The 17,109-nt window shown below is 42.4% G+C and overlaps 1 protein-coding gene across 1 annotated transcript in view; it reads left to right on the top strand.

The window, feature by feature from the left end:
- Window positions 1–8,370: 8,370 nt before the first annotated feature.
- LOC140479177 (lactosylceramide 4-alpha-galactosyltransferase-like) overlaps window positions 8,371–17,109 on the top strand; it is a 31,615-nt gene continuing 22,876 nt past the window's right edge. Inside the window, exon 1 of the mRNA XM_072573182.1 lies at window positions 8,371–8,655. The gene's annotated coding sequence lies outside the window, so the exon portion shown is untranslated. The remainder of the gene's footprint in view (window positions 8,656–17,109) is intronic.

The raw sequence follows: 17,109 nt of genomic DNA on the forward strand, positions 1-17,109 counted from the left end.
GAGACAGTGGTGGATCTGGATGAGATGCTCTTCAGAGGGTCAGTGTGGATTCAATGGGCTGAATGGCCAGCTTCCACAGTGTAGGGGTTCTAAGAATCTGTACTTTGACATCTTTGTACCAATTATAGCACCATCAGTGATGATTTGTAAACTTTTATATAAAACAGTACAGCATAGTGTTACAAGTCAGGGTAAACTTTCCTGCTTAATTTAAAACCAGCAGAACAGAGAAGATTTATACCGTGCAGTAATCTGTGGCCAAGAACTATACAAAGTAAGAATTGACAACTTTATTTCTTAAAGTATAGCAGAGAATAATTACCTAATCACTATTTACAATTTCTTTTTCTCTAAGCTACCTTTTACCTTCCCTTCTACAATATTAGTCTGATAAAACTCCCAATAAAGATTTAGAAAACAACACTTTTTATCTCAAAACCAGGCAGCTGTAGGTTCTTGTCTTTGGATCTTCCTGTGTCTTCTTTTCTCCTTGCTACGAATTTCTGCATCACAGGATACTGATCAAAAAGGCACTTTTAAGATAGTTTTTTTCAAGCAGTCTGTTAAATGCCAGGACTTGGCAGTTCTCCTCTCAACTGTTCAATTTCCCCCTAATCTTATACCCCAAAGCATTGGATTGTCATTGGCTTTTAAGATTGTCAATATACTCAATTCAAATTGTTTGGAGTTGGATATCTTTTGAGGTATAATTGAAATGGCTGAATTTAAATTTGTTTTTCTGTCCAGGCAACATATTAATTGAGTTGTTCGACCCTATGTTACATTGTTGCCTTACTGAGAACACTTGGTGCTGTGTCCGGTAGTTCTCCTGCTTTTAACTCTCTGAAAGGCACACTTACATCTTCATAACAACAGCAACGGGCTCTTCACCGAACATGACACAAAATGAAACTAATCTCTGCCTGGTGTTGGTCCATCTCCCTCCATTCCTTGTATATTTATGTTTCTCCCGAAAAACCCCTTACGTACCCCCATAGTCCCTTCCTCCATCACTACCCCTGGTGATGCATTCCAGACTCCTACTACTCTCTGTGTAAAAAACATGTCCCTCACATCTTCTTTGAACTTTCCCTATCTCATCTCACGTCTTCTAATATTAGACATTTCAGCACTGGGAGAAAGATTCAAAAGTAAACCCTATCTATGAATCTCATAATTTTATAGACTTCCATCAAGTCTCCCCTCAGCCTCTGCCATTCCCGAGAAAAGAAAACCTAGTTTTTCAAGCCTCTCCTTATTGCTCAGACCCTCTAATCCAGTCAGCATCCTGGTCAACCTCTTCTGCACCGTCTCCAAACCTCCACATCCTTGCTGTAATGTGGCAACCAGAATTGAATACAGTGTGGTCTTATAAAGCTGCAACATAACACTCAGTGCCCCAACCAATAAAGGCAAGCTCTCTATCTCTACCTTCTCGATCATCCTATCTAATTGTATGGCTACTTTCAGGGAGCTGTGGACTTGAACCCCAAGATCCCTCTGAACATCATTGCAGTTCAGGGTCCTGCCATTAACTGAATACTTTTCTTTAATATTTCTTCTCCCAAAGTGCAGCACCTCACACTTTTCACTGTATTCATTTGAGTGTATGTGACAATAAAGTTAATTCTAATGCAAAAAGATTGGTGAGCAGAGGAATGGGGGCAGGTCAGGGATAGGGGAGAAGAGACAGAGGGGAGGAGGATGGGGATTGTGTAAGACTAGATTGGGTGATGACTTATGTTTCAAAGAGATCACCTTTCGTCCTCCTAAACTCTAGTGAGTAGACTCCCAAATTGTTTAGTATTTGCTCATAAGACAATCCCTCCATATGAGGGATCATTCATCCTAATGAACCTTCTCTGAGCTACCTTCAATGAAATGGTATCTTTCCTTAACTAAGCGAACCATAACTGTTCATAGTACTCCCGATATGGTCTCCCCAGCACCATATACAGTTGCAGTAAGACTTCCCCACCCTTATACTCCAACTCCCTTGAAATGAGGGCTGACTTCCATTAGCCTTCCTGATTACCTGCTGCACCTGTGTACTAACTTTCTGTGTTTCATGCATAACTACTCCTAACCCCTTGTCTGCAGCCTTTCTCAATTTAAATAAAACTCTATTCTTTCATTCACCCTTCCAAAATGAACCACTTCACATTTTCCCACATTATAATCCATTTGCCAAATTTTTGCCCACTTAAGTTATCAATACCTCTCTATAAACAGTTTGTATCCTTCTGACAGCTTGCCTTTCCACCTATTTTTGTGTCATTTGTAAATTTGGCTACAGTTCATTCACTTCCTTCCACTCAATCATTAATATACAATGTAAAGAGTTATGGTTGCAGCACTGGTCCCTGTGGAACCCCACTAGTTACAGGTCATCAACCTAAAAAAGAACCCCTTTTCCCCACTTGCTGTTGCCTGCCCATTAGCTAGTTCTCCACCCATGTCAATATACTCACTCCAACACCGTGAGCTCTTATCTCATGGTTTAACCTTTTGTGAATTAGCTTGCTGAATCCTTTCTGAAAGTCCAAATACAATGCATCCATTTTTTCCCCTTTATCCACTCTGATCAAGACTTTCTTGAAAAACTTGAATAAATTAGACACAATTTTCCTTTCATGAAACCATGATGATTCTACTTGACTAGATTATGATTTTCCAAATATTCTGCTATCCCCTCCTTGGTAACTGATTACAATACATTTACAACTATAGATATTAGGTTAATCAGCCTATAGTTACAGGTTGGTCTTCCATAATGCGTGTTTCGCTTACACGAATTCACTATAATGTGATTGACCAATTGGGGACACTGTTTCTAAAGTGCAAACTTTTAAAACGTGTGCTTGCTGTAATGCGATTACATCACCAATCTGTCACAACTGTTTACATTTTACACAAACCCCCTCCCTTTTTTCTGAACACCAGAGAATACAGACCCAATCTTTCTCATAAACCTGCCATCCCAGAGAGCATTCAGTGAACCTTTGCTGCACCCCCTCACAAGGAATATTATCCTTCCTTGGGTAAGGAGATCATATTGCATACAATACTCCAGGTACAATCTCACTGAGGCTCTTAAAATGACACTAAGACTTCCTTGTCCTGTTTCTCAAACTCTCTTCCAATGAATCATCACATAACCAATCAGAAGCACTGATAAATTATCTGGAACCTAGAGAATTTCCAGATCACCTTAGTGTGGCTAGAAATGCGTCTCATAGGGGATATCTCCTGTTCCTAGCAACCATTGTAGTTTTAAACGCATGAATTAAAAAATCCAGCCCTGTGGTTTCGCTGTTGAATAAACCAGAGAAAGGTCAGTGCTAAAAAAACACCAGAACTGTGTCAACACTTGCAGGCGATTGACAGTGGATTAAAAGGGCGAGAATCATGACTCAGTCATGATGCATGAGGTTAGGGGCCAAAAAGAAGAACTGCTAAAGTTTTTCTCGAGTTCCAAATGAAATAGAATTGTTAGAGCTGTACTGAACAGGTACCTATGTTTATCCAACTGAAATGTGTCCTGTTTTCATTGAAATATTTAAATTTTTAAAAAGTGTTTCCCTAATTCCAATTCAGCGCACATTGCAAAACAACAATAAGCTTTGTGCAGAAGTGGGATTGACTGAACCATTTGCATGGATCTGAATGAGAATGTTAAATGTATCTGCTGAGTAAAAATCAGCTGACCACAAAGCTTCAGAAAAATACTGTGACATTTTTTTTTTAAACTGATTTTTCTCAGAACATATCTACCCCTTGACCAAATCTATGTTGCACACAAAACAGATTCTAGTATCATAGAGCGGTAGAGATTGACAGCACAGAAAAAGACCATTTGGCCCATCTCATCCATACTAGTCAAAAATAACCATCTTACTACTCTAAACCCATTTTCTAGCACATAGCCTATAGCCTTGCATGCCAGGGCATCATAAATATGCTGCCGATGTTTGCTTATTTATGACAGGTGGAACTGAGTATAGTTCTCGTAGTTTGAGACACATTATGCAATGTTTATGCAAATGCAGCATTTACTCACAAAGTAATCAATTGTCGGGCATGATGTGGAGGTGCCATTGTTGGACTGGGATGGACAAAATCAAAAATCACAAGCCATCGGGTTATAGTCCAAAAGGTTTATTTGAAACACAAGCTTTCTATAATCTACAATACCCGTAGCAATGCATTGATCAAGAAAGATAAACCTGAAACATATTTTCACTTTATCTGAACATTGCTTGGGGTTGGGCAAGTTACTGACTTACTGTACAATTGTTGAGCTCACCCCGCAGGAATGTGAATTTGCAAACAGGAAACAACTTCCAATTTCATTTTACCAGTTGTAACATATTGATTGTCAATTCCTTATAAATAATGATATTTCCTGTTTTTCAATGTAACCTCATGAATTCAACCAGTACATAAGAGTTTCACAAAGAATGTGAGATATTGCTGCAGGAAAGATTAAATGAGTAAGTCAATTACTCATGAAGGCACAATGCAGAGCTTACAATCCATTCAGACATTAAAAGGTGTAATTTTTAATGTGGATATCAAGGGAAGGTGAAATATTGGGGAGAATTTGGAAGAAATAGCTCCCCAGTATTGTGTTTAGTGAAAATTCTTCTGACAAGGAAGACTTTGAAGATTTATTGAAACACCTGGGACAAATATATGATTGGAAATTGTGGAAATGGTAAATGCTGTGAATGATTGTGTCAATAGTGAGGAAGCAGACCAAATAGAGATCACAGAACAAGAGCAGAAAGCAAATGGAAACATATGAAAGAGACTGTAGAACATCTTACAAAGGATGAACTGGTTCAAAAGTTGGAGACAGGGAGCGGTGGTGAAGGGTTGGTTTTCAGATTGGGGGCCTGAGAAAAACAGTGTGTCTCAAGGACCAGTGTTGGGTCCACTGCTTTTTGTCATTGATATAAATGATGTGGATGTGAACATAGGAGGTATAGTTCAAAAGTTTGCTGATGACACCAAAATTGGAGGTGTAGTGTACAGCGAAGAAGGTTACCTCAGAGTACAATGGGGCCTTGATGAGATGGACCGATGGGCTGATGAATGGCAGTTGGAGTTTAACTTAGATAAATGTGATGTGCTGCATTTTAGAAAAGGCAAATCAGGGTAAGATTTAATGGTCAGGTCCTGGGGAGTGTTGCTGAACAAAGAGACCTTGGACTGCAGGTTCATAGTTCCTTGAAAGTGCAGTCACAGGTAGACAGGATAGGGAAGGCATTTAGTATGCTTTCCTTTGTTGGTCAGTGCATTGAATATGGGAGTTGGGAGGTCATGTTGTGGCTGTACAAGACATTGGTGAGGCTAAATACTGCATTCAGCCCTATCTCTCTCCGAGAGGAAGGATGCTGTGAAACTTGAAAGGTTTCAGAAAAGATTTACAAGGATGTTGAAAGGTTGGAGAGTTGGAGTGTTTGAATTACAGGGAGAAGCTGAATAGGCTGGGGCAGTTTTCCTTATAGTGTCGAAGGCTTGAGGGGTGACCTTACAGTAGTTTATCGATCCTGAGGGTTATAGATAGGATGAATGGACAAAGCCATTTCCCCCAGGGTAGTGGAGTCGAAAACTAAAGGGCAAAAGATTAAGGTGAGAGGGGAAAGAATTAAAAGGGACCTGAGGACAACATTTTCATGCACAGGGTGATACATTTATGGAATGAGGTGCCACAGGAAGTGTTGGAGGCAGGAACAATTACAACATTTAAAAGGCATCTGGATGAGTATGTTAACAGGAAGGGTTTGGAGGGATATCGGCCAAATGTTGGCAAATGGGACTATATTAATTTCAGATATCCGGTCAACATGGACAGTTGGACATAAGGGCCTGTTTCCATGCTGTACATCTCTGTGACTGTAAATACCAGATTGAAAATGTAGACAATGATTGAATGGCAGATAAGAAAGAGCAGCACTGATGATAAAAGTGGAACAATAACTGCCTGGTTATGGAATGAATTATGTGTAGGATTGTTCACAATTGTATGTGGACCTGACCTTGTTCCATTGATACTACAATAGAAACCTTACAGGAATCTTTTATGATGCACATGGATAATTTCTTTATGTGGGGCCAGCATCAATGTGTTGGAGGAAAATAAATGTTCAATCGAATTAGGAAGGGATTCAAAATCAGTAGTTCAATCTTCTAGATGTTTTGAATATATCATTACCTGACACTTGTATGGTGACAATGTCACCTCCAAACTCCAACATTGCCTGGTTCTTGCTGTTTGAGAGCAAAGACAGCTTCATTATCGGAGGAGTTGTCAATGGAACTGACCATTGTACAGCAAACATGACCAGTCCCCTTCCCAAGGTGTGGGTGCAATGTCGTCGCTGGGAATGGTTGAATACCATTTGGCCTCTTTTGTTCTTTGTCCAGTCTTCCCCATTCCACATAATTCAAACCTGAATCATCTTCCTTCTCAGAGCTAACGTATTAACCTTCCCCATCTCCCTCCACAGCAGTGGTTAGCACTGCTGCCTCATAGCGCTTGAGACCTGGGTACAATTCCCGCCTCAGGCGACTGACTGTGTGGAGTTTGCAAGTTCTCCCCATGTCTGCATGGGTTTCCTCCGGGTGCTCCGGTTTCCTCCCACAGTCCAAAGATGTGCAGGTCAGGTGAATTGGCCATGCTAAATTGCCTGTAGTGTTAGGTAAGGGGTAAATATAGGGGTATGGGTGGGTGGCGGGTCGGTGTGGACTTGTTGGGCCGCACGGCCTGTTTCCACACTGTAATGTAATGTAATCTAATCTAATCATACTGTCCAACCTGCTCCTCAGTATTTCCACCATTTTCTGCTAAGATGCAATTTAAAAGAAGTGTACGTATTGGTTAAGACATTGCGCCCGCAACCAGCCTCACCTCACTGAATATGTTCCTGACTAAATTACCCACCGTTTGGAGCTAGCGTTAATTTCCTCATTCAGCAGATTTGTTTTAGAAATTCGGAAATTCTGTTGTAACTGTTCCTTACTTATTCCCAATATACATTCGCAGTCATATGGGAGAAGGAAAAATCATAATTAAAGGCGGATGCTGCGAAAGACAGGTGTACGGGGACACAGACACAAAGACAGACACACAAAGACAGATACAAAGACAGACACAAATACAAACACACAAAGACAGGCACACAAAGACAGACACACAAAGACAGACACAAAGACAGACACACATATTCAGCCTGGAGCCCAGTTACAAGTGGAGTTCCGCAGGGATCAGTTCTGGGTCCTCTGCTGTTTGTAATTTTTATTAATGACTTGGAAGAGGAGTCGAAGGGTGGGTCAGTAAATTTGCAGATGATACAAAGACTGGTGGAGTTGTGGATAGTGAGGAGGGCTGTTGTCGGCTGTAAAGGGACTTTGATATGATGCAAAGCTGGGCTGAGAAGTGGCAGATGGAGTTCAACCCTGCCAAGTGTGAGGTTGTCCATTTTGGAAGGATAAATAAGAATGCAGAATACAGGGTTAACGGTAGGGTTCTTAGTAAGGTGGAGGAGCAGAGGGATCTTGGGGTCTATGTTCATAGCTCTTTGAAAGTTGCCACTCAGGTGGATAGAGCTTGTAAGAAGGCCTATGGTGCATTAGCGTTCATTAGCAGAGGGATTGAATTCAAGAGTCGTGAGGTGATGTTGCAGCTGTATAGGACATTGGTAAGGCCACATTTGGAGTACTGTGTGCAGTTCTGGCCGCCTCACTTTAGGAAAGATGTGGAAGCTTTGGAGAGGGTGCAGAGGAGATTTACCAGGATGTTGCCTGGAATGGAGAATAGGTCGTACGAGGATAGGTTGAAAGTGCTAGGCCTTTTCTGATTGGAACGCCGAAGGATGAGGGGTGACTTGATAGAGGTTTATAAGATGATCAGGGGAATAGATAGACAGTCAGAGACTTTTTCCCCGGGTACAACAGCGTGTTACAAGGGGATATAAATTTAAGGTGAAGGGTGGAAGGTATAGGGGGGATGTCAGGGGTGGGTTCTTTACCCAGAGAGTGGTGGGGGAATGGAATGCGCTGCCTGTGGGAGTGGCAGAGTCAGAATCATTGGTGACCTTTAAGCGGCAATTGGATAGGTACATGGATGGGTGCTTAAGGTAGGACAAATGTTCGGCACAACATCGTGGGCCGAAGGGTCTGTTCTGTGCTGTATTGTTCTATGTTGTTCTATGTTCAAAGACAGACACACAAACACAGACACACAAAGACAGACACAATCACACAAACGCGCATCGCACAAAGACAAAAACAGACAAAATTACTGCAATACACAACACATGCAGCCAGAGAGAAAAACACACACTGACATGAACGATTTTCAAATACCTTTCTCACTCCCGCTCCTTTCCCGAGAGAAGCAGCTCTGTTTATAATTCCCTACGTTTTTGTTCCCAAACTGATTAATCTCGATTTCCGTCGTTTGCAAATTGTCAATAACATTGCATAGACAGAGTTTCCTAAAAGCTCGTCACAGTTTTGGGTCGAAATTCTGTTTTCTCCTGACAATCAGGTGTTGAACGTGAATGTTTGCTCTCCCATCCCCAGCACTTCCTGGATACGAAAACGATTAGCTCCAACCATCCTGGATCACGGACACGTTTCAGCAGGGTAAGGTCACGCTGATGTTCAAAATGTTTCCTTTGGAAGTTTGTTCGTATCCTTCCTTCCTCTTTTCAGCTTCTTTTCACGTTGCTTTTTTCACGTTCACAATGTGTGTCGGTCAACTTCATAACGACCACCAGTTTTGGATTGAAGTGAAATGGGTTTTTTTTCAGTGAATGTCCTTCCGGGATTAATCTCTCGCTATTTCTCCATGATTTGGAGATGCCGGTGTTGGACTGGGGTGTACAAAGTTAAACACCACACAACACCAGGTTATAGTCCAACAGGTTTAACTGGAAGTAAACCAGCGAGCTACTTTGAGCTATTTCTCCAGGCTGGGGAACACCGACCCTCTCTGTAGCTCGGGCGGTGGGACTGGAACATGTTTAGGATATTCTTCTCAAAGGCGAAAGGATATTTACTCAATTCCATCCTCACCTTTTGTATTCTCAAGCGTGTGTTTTCGCTGTTTTCTAAGCTATAAACGGTGAAGTGTGTGTGAGGGGACTCACTGTTGAGTTTAATGATGAGGAGATGCCTTGGAATGGGGTGGACAAAGTTACAAATCACAGAGTTAAAAATTTTATACATCAGTGATCTATTGCTATAAATTCTGTGTCCTATGTTCCTAGCCCAATTGCTACCTGACGAAGGGGCAACACTTCCAAATAAACCTGTTTGGTGTGATTTGTAACTTTGTCCACCCCATTCCATAAAATTGAACAAATCCCGATTGCTGTTAGGCCAATCTAATGCATCAGTGTATGGCACTATAATCTTTTGCGATAAATTCTGTGTCCTTATGATCCAACCCCACACGCTATCTGACGAAGGAGCAGCGCTCCGGAATAAACCTCCAATTATACCTGTTGGACTATAACCTGATTTTCGCCTTTGTTCAGTTTACAAATGAGGAGAGTTAATCCTTGAAGGTGTAAAGAGCAGCTGAGTAAGACAGAGCAGAAGGGAGTGGCGCTGACTGAGAAACTGCAGGAGGTTGTGAAATCAGGAGGGTCTATTTTTGGCATTTTCATACATGTTTACCCCCCCGCCCCGACGCCAACCCCAACCCCAACCCCAACCCCATTCGCACTCCTTTCGTTGAACCCACAAAGATAATGACAGAATAGATTTTATTGAAGCAAGAACTGTGATGTTTTCAAAAGAATCTATGAAGTGTTTTTTAAGCTTTGTCCAGTGTGAGTACAATGCAAGATACTGCTTCTGGAAGAATTAATGCGCCTTACAATCAGCTGATCTTGTCCATTATTGTGTGGGGAAATGAATCTTGAATGGGTCTATGACTCACAGAAAGCCTTTTGTTATGAATGGGATTACACACCTCCAAACCTCGATTGGGGAGCTGATGGCCCAGTGGCTAGATAATTTGCGACAGTGTTAATCTATACACCTCGGTATTGTTCTGGGAATACTGGTTCAAATCCCATCACAGCAGGTGATGGAATTCCATCAATAACTGAAATGAAGGATATAACAATGGCCATGGATTGATTGTTGGGAAAAAAAATCTAATGTCCTTTAGAAATGGAAACTGCCATCCTTACTAAGTCTGTGACTCTAGACCAGAGGTGGAGAACCTTTTCATGTTGGAAGGCCGCATTATGTTAGTTGTAATCTAATAAGGCCGCATCCAAGCAACTTCAATTATATATTCTTCAAAATTCACATTATTTTGTAAAAATCTAACTACTATGTAGTAACTAACTAAAAAAAGAAAAAAAGTGTTAATTCTAAAGTTAACTAACCTTTTAATGACTTTGTTGTGACTGCTTTTCGTAGGAAAGCATTTGAACATTTGGTTGCAGCATGGAGGTCTGCAGTTTTAGCTGATCCTCTAGATGGGTATCTGTCGTTTGTGACCTTAAGGGCGTCTTGATTTTGGTTAAGTAGGAGAATGTAGATTCGCAGAACTAAGTGGTTGAAAAGCAAGAAAGCATTTTTCGTGCATGTGGCCAAAGGCATGGGTATTCTATTGCATATTTCCATATTTCAATCGGATCTTTCTTAGCGTCAAATAAGGACTTTAGGGGATCTAAGATGGTGGCGATCTGAGAAGATCACACTGCAGAGCTTCGCATCGCAGCAGGAGCAGGACGGTCCTTTAACCCACCCAACCCAGGTCATCAGGATTTCTTGGGATGTTGGAAAGATTGTGGGGCCCCAAGAAACATTTAAAAATTGACTTACCTGTATTTCCAGCTGTCCAGAAATGCCTAAAAAGGGAGGAGGAGCGTCTGAGGCCTGGTCTGCAGCTCAGCCTGCAGCAGCCTCAGAGCCGATTGCTCTCCAGGACCTGGTGAACCAGCTCTCAAAATCTCGTGAGGTGTTGGGGAAACAGATTGAAGAGAAGCTGGCTCCAGTCTCTCTCATGCTGCAGAAGCATGAGCAGCAGCTGGGAGACCTGGAGAAGAGGACAGATGAGGTGGAGCACAGAGTCACAGTGGTGGAAACTGATGCCAGTTCATTCAAGGAAGTGATACAAGCCCTGAAGACGCAGGCTCGTAATTTGCGTGACCAAGTGGATGATCTTGAAAACAGGGGCAGGAGAAAAAACATTCGGATCGTCGGTCTGCCTGAGGGTAAGGAAGGTGAGCAGCCTGTGGAATTTGTTGAAGATTGGCTTCCGAAATTCCTCGACTTGGAGACTGGCCTGAGAGGATTGAAGATAGAGAGGGCTCATCGGGTCGCAGCACGGAGATCGGGTCTGGGTCAACGCCTTCGTCCTTTCCTGGTGCGGTTCCATCATTACCGGGATAACGAGAGAGTCATGGAGGCTTCCAGACTCCAGGGGAAGGATCTAAAGGCCCTAATTTACGAGGGGTCTAAGATCATGTTTTTTCAGGACTTTTCAGTGGCAGTGATCCAGAAACGAAAATCGTATGATGGTGTCAAGAGAAGATTGAAGGAGCTTGGGATTCAGTACTCCCTGAGATATCTGGCAGTGCTTCGAATCACCTTAGATGGATCCATGCATCTCTTTGACACATCGGAGAAGGCAAGAGACTTTGTGGACAAACTAACCTAATTTAAACAATTGTAGTATTTATAAATATTGTTGCTTGGGTATGCGTTTATCATTCTGTAAAAGAAATGGAGGAAATCCAGTTGGAGCTTTGTTTTTCCCCTTTCCTCTATTGATAATAATTTGGTTCAAACTATGTCTGGCGGTGATTAAGATGTACATTTTAAATTTCTAAATTAGGACATACCAAAGGATGGGTGGGGTATTTATTCCCCTTTTTTTTAATCAAAGAATGTTTTTTTTATTCATATTGATATTCTATGGGATGTTTATTCTTTTTAGCTTGTGCTTGCGAAGTGGCTCTAGTTGGGAGAAGTGAAGGTGGTTGAGATGGTTAGATGCCTATTTATGGGCAGTTCAGGATGGGTAGTTGCCCCCTCCGGACAGGGGGTGAGTTCCCCTACTCAGCGCTATTGGCGCTTTATATGTTGGTTTGTTTTCTGGTTTTTGTTGTTTTTTTATTTTTAATAATTTTGTATGTTTGTTAAATGTAGTGGTTTTAGTTTATATAGTTTTTATATTTGGTGGACCATGCGACACTAAGGCTCAGAAATTTGTGGTTCGGGTTCCTCCTCTCTGGAATTTAAATATAATTGCAGAAGATTATGGCTAATGATTTGATTAAATGGTGTACCTGGAATATCAAGGGAAGTCACTCACCAATTAAGAGGAAGAAGGTACTCTTGAGTCTTAGAAAGGAGAAGGTGGATATTGCTTTGTTACAGGAGACACATTTGGATGACAAGGAGCATCTGAAATTACAGCAGAATGGCTTTGACTAAGTTTATTTTTCATCATTTAATACCAGAAGTAGGGGAGTGGCTATATTGGTAAGGAAAAATCTCTCATTTAATTTGTTGGAATGTGTTGAAGACACATATGGGAGTTTTGTAATTCTTAAAGCCTTGTTAAATGGGGAAGAATATGGCATTTTAAATGTTTATTATCCCCCAGCTCATCCTCTTAAATTCTTGGTAGATGCTTTTTCTAAACTGATAAGTCTCAAGTCTCGGCACATCATTATAGGGGGAGATTTTAACTGCCTCACGGACCCCACAGTAGACAGGTTGCCTAAAGGTCCCTCAATACCCTCTGCACAAACTAAACAGTTATTGGGTTTGTGTGGGGAATTAGGATTGGTGAACGTCTGGAGGTGTCTCCACCCTACAGGTAGGAATTTCACGTTTTTCTCCAATCTGCACAGATGTCACATGATCGATTGATTTTTTTTCTGACCCCTGCGGTAACCCTGGATCTGGTGGCATCCTGTACGATTGGTAATATTGCCATCTCTGGTCATGCTCCAGTGTACTTCATGATTAAAATTAAGGATGTTACAGTGGATTCAAGGTACTGGCGAATGGACCCCTTTATTCTCATGGACAGCAAGTTTGTGGAGTATTTCTCTCGGGAATTTCGGGCATTCCTAGACATCAAAATAGGCTCAGGTGATAGCTCATGTGTTCTCTGGGAAACTGCCAAAGCTTATGCCTGAGGGTTAGTTATTTCATATTCCACAAGTAGGAAGCGGCAGAAGGGTGAGCAGCAATGTCTCCTTGAAGCACGGTTGAAGGCAGCCGAGAAGGCCGATTTTGACAGACCCTTGTTGGTCAAACTACAGAGGATTACGGCACTGCGATCTGCACTAAATTCCGTGCTCACGCAGACGGCAAAGAAGGAGCTGGCTTTTGCAAAGCAAAGGTTATATGAGCATAGTGACAAGCCAGGCAAATACTTAGCATACTTTGCCAGAAAAAGAAGTGCCCCACAAACCATTAAAGCGATTAGGGAAAGGTCTGGGAACCTAACGTGATTCTAAAAAGATTAATGTGGCGTTTCAGAGATTCTACTCTAAGTTATATCAGTCTGAGAATTGTGAGGAGGAGCAGGCCAAAATGGAATCCTTTTTTAGAGATCTGAAGCTCCCGGGTGTAACTCCCAAACAACAGTCCTTTCTCAATGCCCCATTATCAGAGCAAGAATTTGCAGATGATACAAAGATAGGTGGAGTTGTGGACAGTGAGGAGGGCTGTTGTCGGCTGCAGAGGGACTTAGATATGATGCAGAGCTGGGCTGAGGAGTGGCAGATGGAGTTCAACCCTGCCAAGTGTGAGGTTGTCCATTTTGGAAGAACAAATAAGAATGCGGAATACCGGGTTAATGGTAGGGTTCTTGGTCAGGTGGAGGAACAGAGGGATCTTGGGGTCTATGTACATAGATCTTTGAAGGTTGCCACTCAGGTGGATAGAGTTTGTAAGAAGGCCTATGGAGTATTATCGTTCATTAGCAGAGGGATTGAATTCAAGAGTCGTGAGGTGATGTTGCAGCTGTACAGGACTTTGGTTAGGCCACATTTGGAGTACTGTGTGCAGTTCTGGTCGCCTCACTTTAGGAAAGATGTGGAAGCTTTGGAGAGGGTGCAGAGAAGATTTACCAGGATGTTGCCTGGAATGGAGAGTAGGTCGTACGAGGATAGGTTGAGAGTTCTCGGCCTTTTCTCGTTGGAACGGCGAAGGATGAGGGGTGACTTGATAGAGGTTTATAAGATGATCAGCGGAATAGATAGAGTAGACAGTCAGAAACTTTTTCCCCGGGTACAACAGAGTGTTACAAGGGGACATAAATTTAAGGTGAAGGGTGGAAGGTATAGGGGAGATGTCAGGGGTGGGTTCTTTACCCAGAGAGTGGTGGGGGCATGGAATGCGCTGCCCGAGGGAGTGGTCGAGTCAGATTCATTGGCGACCTTTAAGCGGCATTTGGATAGGTACATGGATGGGTGCTTAATCTAGGATAGAAGTTCGGCACAACATCGTGGGCCGAAGGGCCTGTTCTGTGCTGTATTGTTCTATGTTCTATGTTCTATGTTCTAAGAAGTGCAGGTAGCTGTGAAGCAGGCTCAGAGTGGAAAGGTGCCCAGTCCTGATGGACTTCCCAGTGAATTCTGTAAGGAATATATAAGTATACGGTCAGGCCCGATGCTGAATATGTTTAATGATTCATACAGTCACGTTTGTCTCCCACCATCTATGAGAGAGGCCAATATTTCACTTATCCTTAAAAAAGGGAAGGATCCGGAAGAATGTGCTTCATATAGGCTGATCTTGCTTTTAAATGTGGACTTTAAGATCCTCTCTAAGGCTCTTGCATTAAGGCTGGAGACTGTGTTACCCTCTATTATTAAAGAGGATCAGACGGGCTTCATAAAGGGTCGCAGATCCTCCAATAACGTGAGGAGGCTGCTTAACGTAATTCAAGCATGCCAACAGCAGTCAGTACAGGGATTGTTGATTTCTTTAGATGCAGAGAAGGCATTTGACCAAGTTGAGTGGCCGTACCTTTTCTAGACTCTAGACCAGTTTGGTCTGGGCGAAGTTTCCATAAGATGGGTAAAGGTTCTCTACAGTGTAGCTCTCGCTGCGGTCAGAGGCCATTCGTGGGGATCTCAATATATCAGCTCCAGATGTGGAGTCAAAATTACATAAGATCATGCTGTATGCAGAGGATGTTCTAATTTTCTTGACAAATCCAGCAGTCTCAGTGCCTTGCCTGACACAATGCATTCACGCATTTGGCGCTTTTTCAGGGTATAAGATTAATTTTGCTAAATCAGAGGCTATGCCTATGGGTGGTCTTACGAAAGAGTTGGCTCTTGAGAGTGACTATAGATTCCCATTTAAGTGTTCACAGGGGGGTTTTGTGTATTTGGGCATATTCATTACTCCAGTTCTGGATTGGTTGTTCAAAGCCAATTTTACTCAATTATTTGAAAAAATTAAACAAGATCTCCAAAGATGGGAGGCACTTCCAGTCTCATGGTTGGGTCGGATAGCGCTTATTAAGATGAATATTCTCTCTCCTTGCTATACCCTAAATGGATACACCCCCTGATTTTCAATAAGCAAACACTCAGGAGACTGAACAGTTGGTTCAGCTCCTTTATCTGGCTCCGCAAACGGCCCCTCATTAAATTAGCCAAACTGCAGTTGCCTCACAGATTGGGGGGAGTAGACCTTCCGGACATTAAAAATGACCAATTAAGCTCACTTTTGACCAACAGAAGTGATTGGGTTTGTGGGGACCCTCTTTCAATATGGCGAGATATCGAAGACTCCCAGGCAAGGTGCCCCCTTACCAGTTTGCTGTTTTTGGACAAGGTGAGGACAGTTAGAGAATATTGCCGTAACCCAATAGTCATCAATACTGTTAAAGCATGGAGGGCATTTCGGGAGAGGGAAGGTAATATTGGCAAAACATCTTTGTTTACACCTTTAGTGGGTATGCCGAGTTTTCAACCAGGTATGATAGATTCAGGATTTAAACGTTGGGCAGCGAGGGGTATATCTTGCATGGGTGATTAATTTGAGGGAGATATAACGATGTCCTTCGATCAGTTAGGAAGGAAGTACGAGTTACCTAATAGAGACCTCTTTCGTTTTCTTCAAGTTACTGATTTTATTCAAAAAAGGACCACACTTTTGACTAATCCCTACAAATCTGACATAGAAAGAGGGGTACTAAGAGCTAAGAGTACACTCTCTGCCAGTACTCTATTGGGGGGTGCCACCTCAGATGAGTCTGATCGACTCTGCAAGATGTGGGAAAGAGAGCTGGGTGTTGAAGTTTCTTCAGAGGCATGGGAGGATATTTGGGAGAATGCAAGGAAGATATCAATTTGCAATAGGACCCATGCTTTACAGTTGAAGATTCTCTACAGGGTCCACTTAGCCCCAGACCTGTTTAAACCTCGACCCCAGGGAAAAGACTTTGCCTATTTATCCTATCCATGCCCCTCATAATTTTGTAAACCTCTATATGGTCACCCCTCAGTCTCCAACGCTCCAGGGAAAACAGCCCCAGCCTGTTCAGCCTCTCCCTGTAGCTCAGATCCTCCAACCCTGGCAACATCCTTGTACATCTTTTCAGAACCTTTCAAGTTTCACAACATCTTTCCGATAGGAAGGAGACCAGAATTGCATGCAATATTCCAACAGTGGCCTAACCAATGTCCTCTACAGCCGCAACATGACCTCTCAACTCCTGTACTCAATACTCTGACCAATAAAGGAAAGCACACCAAACGCCTTCTTCACTATCCTATCTACCTGCAACTTCACTTTCAAGGAGCTATGAACCTGCACTCCAAGGTCTCTTTGTTCAGCAACACTCCCTAGGACCTTACCATTAAGTGTATAAGTCCTGCTAAGATTTGCTTTCACAAAATGCAGCACCTCGCATTTATCTGAATTAAACTTCATCTGCGCTTCTCAGCCCATTGGCCCATCTGATCCAGATCCTGTTCTAATCTGAGGTAACCCTTTTTGCTGTCCACTACACCTCCAATTTTGGTGTCATCTGCAAACTTACTAACTGTACCTCTTATGCTCGCATCCAAATGATTAATGTAAATGACAAAAAGT

Source organism: Chiloscyllium punctatum, chromosome 6, assembly GCF_047496795.1.
Source record: "Chiloscyllium punctatum isolate Juve2018m chromosome 6, sChiPun1.3, whole genome shotgun sequence".
In the NCBI taxonomy this organism is placed as follows: Eukaryota; Metazoa; Chordata; class Chondrichthyes; order Orectolobiformes; family Hemiscylliidae; genus Chiloscyllium; species Chiloscyllium punctatum.